Source organism: Triticum urartu, chromosome 7A, assembly GCF_056163025.1.
Source record: "Triticum urartu cultivar PI428250 chromosome 7A, HENAU_Tu73, whole genome shotgun sequence".
Lineage (NCBI taxonomy): Eukaryota > Viridiplantae > Streptophyta > Magnoliopsida > Poales > Poaceae > Triticum > Triticum urartu.
In genome coordinates this window covers 429,026,721-429,033,286 of record NC_141879.1, presented here as the reverse complement: position 1 = coordinate 429,033,286, position 6,566 = coordinate 429,026,721, and positions in this window count along the sequence as shown.

The window sequence follows — 6,566 nt, the reverse complement described above, 5'->3', positions numbered from 1 at the left end:
ATGGATGGACGGACGGATGTTTGCCATGTCATTGATCCATGCCACAATGGATTCCACTAATCAGAATTAAGCTTATGTAATTTTGTTTTTCCCTTTTGTTTCCCTTATGGTTATTTACCCTCTTACTTAGGGCAAACATTCAACATATTAACCACTAATAGTTTGTTAAAATGAAAGAATATTGTGCACATGTGTGTATCTTGGGATGACAAATGGTGTTGATCTGGGGAGTTTTCATTTTCACTACAAAAAAGCCATTTTCTATTTTTCGAGTTCCCGACATGGTTTTATTTTGAAGAACCTACCAAATCTTTTCTTTCAAATGATCACATATTGTGCACAAGGGTGAATTTTGGAATGGCAAACAATGTTGCCTCAGAAAATTTTCATTTCCTTTTGACAAAAAAAAACCATTTTTCATTTTTTGAATGGCCAAAATGAGTTTTTTTGTGAAGGACCTACCATATATTTGTTGCAAAATTGGACTGCACCATTTTTATAAAATAATAGGCCATATTTAACGCACAATTGACCAAATGGTTGGGTGTCAAAAGTTTTGGTCCACCTCTCATGAAAAAGACAAATTTCCACCGATTCAGCTGGAAGCGGGTCAGATTTGAACTGCAGTTGCCTCATAGTTTGCTCTATATTTTTTTCCAAAAATCATTTTTAGGTACAAAAGTATCTATTTAATCATAGAAACACCAAAATTTTTCCAAGATTCAACCACTAGCTAGGAACAGTCAAGCCCGCCGTTTTGACCGCATTTTGAAACGGGCATAAAAAATTCAAAAATATCAAAAAAATGAAAAACCTTCGCATGGTGTCATTATATGTGGCCAAGTTACCAGGAAAAATAATAAACTTGTAATACGATTATTATTTTAAAAAAGTGTTCTCAGAAACGAGCTATCATATGTGGAGATCAATGGCTTTCAAGCCAAATGATCAATCTTATGGCCACATTCATGGTATAGTTTGTTCAAATGATCTCATATTGTGCACAAGGGTGCATATTGGAATTGCAAACAATGTTGCCTAAGGAATTTTTCATTTTGTTTGGACGAAAAAATTATTTTCCATTTTTTGAGTGCCCAAAATGAGTTTTGTTTTGTGAAGGACCTACCAAATAAGTGTTGCAAAATTGGACCAAATCAATTTTCTAAAATACTAGGCGATATTTAATGCATAATTTAATAAGAGAAACATCACAAGTTTTCCAAGATTTAATCACTAGCTAGGAACGGTCAAGCCCGCCGTTTTGACCGCATTTTGAAACGGGCATAACAAATTCAAAAAAATTCAAAAAAATGGAAAACCTTCGCATTATGTCATTATATGTGACCAAGTTACCAAGAAAAATAATAAAATTGTAATATGGAAATTATTTTAAAAAAGTGTTCTCAGAAATGAGCTATCATGCATGAAGATTCATGGCTTTCTAGCCAAATGATCAATCTGATGGCCACATTCATGGCATAGTTCGTTCAAATGATCTCATATTGTGCACAAGGGTGCATATTGGAATGGAAACAATGTTGCCTAAGGAAGTTTTCATTTTCTTTGGACGAAAAAACCATTTTCCATTTTTCGAGTGCCCAAAATGAGGTTTTTTTTGTGAAGGACCTCCCAAATAATTGTTGCAAAATTGGACCAAATCAATTTTCTAAAATACTAGGACATATTTAATGCACAATTGACCAAATGGTTGGGTGTAAAAAGTTTTGATCCACCTCTCGTGAAAAAGACAAATTTCCGCCGATTCAGTTGGAAGCGGGTCAAATTTGAACTGCAGCTGCCTCATGGTTTGCTATTTATTTTTTCCAAAAATCATTTCTAGGTACATAAGTATCTATTTAATCAGAGAAACACCAAAAAAATTCCAAGATTCAACCACTAGCTAGGAACGGTCATTCCCGCCGTTTTGACCGCATATTGAAACGGGCATAAAAAATCAAAAAATTGGGAAACCTTTGCATTGTGTCATTATATGTGGCCCACTTCCCAGGAAAAATAACAAACTTGTAATACGGCAATTATTTTAAAAAAGTGTTCTCAGAAATGGGCTATCATCTCTCAAGATTCATGGCTTTCAAGCCAAATGATCAATCTTATGGCCACATTCATGGCATAGTATGTTCAAATGATCTCATATTGTGCACAAGGGTGCATATTGGAATGGCAAACAATGTTGCCTAAGGGAGTTTTCATTTTCTTCGGACGAAAATTTTCCATTTTTCGAGTGCCCAAAATGAGTTTTTTTGTGAAGGACCTACCATATATTTGTTAGAAAATTGGACCAAATCAATTTTATAAAATACTAGGCCATGTTTAAAGCACAATTGACAAAATGGTTGGGTGCCAAAAGTTTTTATCCACCTCTGGTGAAAAAGACAAATTTTTGCTGATTCAGCAAGAAGCGGGACAAATTTGAACTGCGGCTGCCTCATAGTTTGCTCTTTATTTTTTCAAAAAATCATTTTAGGTAGAAAAGTATCTGGCTGCGGTCCTCCAATCTCTGGTCGGGGGCGATGTCGCGAGGTTGGAGGGCGCCCCTACGCCCTTGTTCCTCCGCGACGACAGGGAGCAGGTAGTGGAGTCTATGCCCGTCTTCAACGGGGACGGCCCATGCCCATAGAAACTCCCGGGGAATCAGTGGACGTGTCCTCTGACGACTCCAGCGAAGAGGAGGAAGGAGGGGAGCGGGAAAAAGGGCTTGACTTCGAGGCGACTGACGGAGAGTCGAGGGCTCCCCTCCCCCGGCGCAGGTCCCGCGTTCTCCGCCTCTCTCCGAGCGATGACGACGAGGATGATGATGAGCAGGACGGCGGAAGCTTGCCCTCGATCCCGCAGAAGGACAGGACCGGGCTGATTTCCCGCGGGTCTGCCCCGGCCCTGAGGCGGACCGCAGACGCACCTTCCGCTTCCAAGCTTCCCTTGGTTGACGCTTCCAGCCGGCTTTCGGGCTTCAAATTTGGCCGGAGGCCGCTTGAGCTCACTGGCGATGACCCGTAAGCGCTTGATTCTTGTCTTAATTCTAGTTCTGCTTCTGAGGCTTGATGTCCGCATCTCTTGGATAGGCCGGTGCCCGCCGCAAAGAAGCCGAAGGGAGCTCCTGAGGTTCCATCCGTGGCAGCACCTCTGCCTGCGAAGGAAGGTGACCGCGACGCACGGGCTTCTCCTGCCCGGTCATCCTCGTGAGGCCTGGCTAAGCCAGCTAGGGAAGGCTCAGCTCCCATGGCCCAAGTGACTCCTGAGGTGCCTTTGCCTGCTGCCGCCACTTCAGCCGTTAGGGCGCAGCAAGCTTCACCTCAGGATGCTGTGGTCGCGCTGCCGCCTTCTCCTCCTACTCCACTGACTGCTGTCTCTCCGACTCCTCCTGCCATTCTGGATCGTGCTCTCGCTGAGCTGGACCGGCTGCGGCAGGATCTACTTGGCGCCGACCCTCGCTTGGTGGCCGGGCGCTTAGAGCTGGCTTCAGGATGGATGCGCTCCGACGCTTCGATTCGGGCGGCGCTGGTCCAGGCCTCGACGGCTTTCGATGAGGAGAGGCAGGCCGTCCTTGAGGTGAAGGCTGCACGTGACGCAGCCCTGGGGGAGGTGGTCGACGTCCGTGGTCGCTGCAAGGCGCTGGAGGACGAGCTGCAAGGCCTACGGGACCAGCTCGCGAAAGAGGTCCGCCTTCGCCAAGAGCAGGAAGAAGGTGTGAAGGCTCGCGAGGCGGCCGTCGAGGGCCAGGAGGCCAAGCTCAGGAAGCTCCGAGACCGCCTAGGCGTGCTGGAGCAGGAGTTGGGGGCGAGGAAGGGTGAGCTGGACGACAAGGCCCATGTTCTTGCCGAGGACCGCGTGGCCTTCACGCAGATGGAGGCGAAGGCTCGCTCCTCGCTGATGATGCTTTACGACAGCGGCCTGGAGAGCCCGCTGGCTGGCGCCGAGGACGGCCCCGCCAAGCTGCTTCCCTTCCTGGTTCGCTCTCTTGAAGATGTCACCCTTGGCCTTGGCCCCACGGCCGAGGCCGAGGTGCATGTCCTGTCTTCTGCAGCGCTGACGCGGGTCCTCAACCACATCTACCTTCGTGATCTCGGCGTCGACCTCAACAGCTTGCTGGAGCCAGTAGGCGGCGAGCGTGCCGCTGCCGCTGCCGAGGCCATGAAGGGCCGCACGGAGGCTCTGCTGGGGAAGTTTCGGGCCTTCAGCACCAAGCCGAAGCAAGGCGCTGCCGACCCCGCTGCTCCATGAGGTGAACCTACTCTGCACTGCTCCGCCGCTGACTAGTGACTCCGTTGTGGCTCCTGTCCTGCCTTTAATTCCTGCACATGTATCATGCCTCGGAGAGGCATTTAAACTTGCGTTTGGCATTGAGATAACAGTGTGGACTGTAATATTTGCTTTTGAATTCCTTGAAATTTGTGCTTTTCCTTCCTACTTGCTTATGTTCTATGCCGGCAGAGCCCGGCCCCGCGCATACCTCAACCAGCGTTAGTCCCGACCAGAAACCAAGATGGGGCCAAGGAGTGAGGGGCTACGTGAAAAGTTAGCCTCCTGAGTCGCGATGCTCAGGAGTCCCCCTTGGCGCACGAACAACAAGTAGGGAGGTATGATGTGGGTGGATCTACCGTTCTACATCTGCAGAGCCCGGCCGCGCGCATACCTCAACCGCCATTAGCCTTTCGAAACTAAGGAGTGAGGGGCTACGTGACCAGTTAGGCTCCTGAGTCGCGATGCTCAGGAGTCCCCCTTGACGCTCAAACGGCCTTCGTACCTTGGCTCCTCTCGGGGAGAGACGCGTGACGAACCAGGCCCGGGGGGGCCTGGCTGGGTGGCGTGCGTCTGGGCGTGACCTAGGCGCAGCCCCCGTGCCCAGCCCCCTTGCGCGGCACTCCCGAGGGGAGGCGTTACAATGAGGCTAGACACTGATCTCTGGGCTCCCTAAGGTTGATGCGGCCCGGGGGCCGCCCTCAGTTGTTTATCACCAGCGCGGAGCATAGTGCTTCCGTATGTGTACGGGCATAGCCGCTCCTCGGCAGTGTCGTCAGCCAGCACGGAGCATGGTGCTTCCACTGGTACGTGGGAGGGGGCTCCCCTCCGGGAGGAGCCCCCGGGGCGTGTACAGCCCCGCCCTGGCACGTGGCTGGCACGGTAGGGCCTAGCGAGGTGTATCTGGGCACCCGTGAGCTAGCGCGGGACTCCCGGGGCCCTACCTCTAGGCGGGTTGCGCCTGGCACTGGGCCTTATCTTGTGATGTGTCCTTGCAAATTTTGTTAGATGCCGGCACTCTACGTCCTCAGGTCCCGGCCCTCAAGCTGGTCTCAGCCGTCGCTGGTATGCCAGGTCACGATGCCGTGGACAAGGCCAGAGGGTGAGGGCTGGAGAGCTAGTAAGAGCCCTGAGTCGCGATGCTCAGGTACCCCCCTTTAACGTGCAAGTGGTCGGCATGGAGAAGAAGAGGTGTCGTGGACAGGCATCAAATAATCAAGCATGGTGGGTCGAACGCATAGCCAGAAATAAACGCAAAAGGGGTACATGCCGCTCGGTCTGGCCTGAGCGACTTCGGGGATGATGCAGCCCGAGGGGTGCCCCCAATAAGGTAACATAACAACGTGGAATAAAAGGGATACATGCCGCAGCGATGGACCCATGCGGCCTGGGAATAATGCAGCCCTGGGGGGGCGCTCCCAGCTGGAAGTGAAACTTGAAAGATGTCACCTGATGATGTTGAGGACGAAGGAGTGTTGGTGTAGTAGACTCGGTGGGTTGCGGAAGCCGATCCTCACGAGCCCCCAGGCCCAGGGGCCTCGGGAGGCTCCAGAGGCGCTGGTGGTTCCTTGCGGACCATCTCCATCTCCGCCAGGGCTATGGAACGCCTGGCCTCTTGAGCCTCCATGATGCCCCTCGTGAGGCGCTGGTACGTGGCAGCCGCGTTCGGCAAGCCGTAAGGCATGCGAACATAGCTATGGGGTGGACCTTCGCAACACCCCACTCGCGAGGGCCAGAGGCGCTCCAGAGAGGCGACTCGATTGAGCCCTGGTATGTCGATGCAGACGTGCAGCCCACCATCCTCGCCTGGATGGGGAGCCACAGCTGGTAGGCGGCAACCGCCTCTCATGACTCTTGATTCCTGTAGCTCCTGAATGGCCTTGCTGACGAACTCCTGAGGGTCTGGCTCTCCTTGCTTTACTCCTTCCTGAGGGAAACGTGCTTCGAAATAGGCCTCCATGTGGTGCCCAAGCGCCTCCCTCGTGACCTTAGCCAGGTCGGTGGCCCTCCAAGGGAGAGCCCCCGAGCCCTGCCTGAGGAGGGCGCCGGGCGCGCTTTCCTATGCAATGGAAGGAGGTTCCCCCTGGGCAGGCGCGGGCCCTGAGGGGCCTGCCTCCTGAGGGGCCGGGTCGGACGATGTCTTCTTCTTCTTGGGGGCGGTCTCGGGAAGCCTCCTGCTTCCGCGATCCGGGTCTTCCAGTGACGCGGCCTGAAAGGCTCGTTCCAGGGAACACACCGCGTCCTTCTCTTCACAGGGCACCGTGATGACTCCGCCACTTCCTGGCATCTTGAGGACGTTGTAGCCGTGG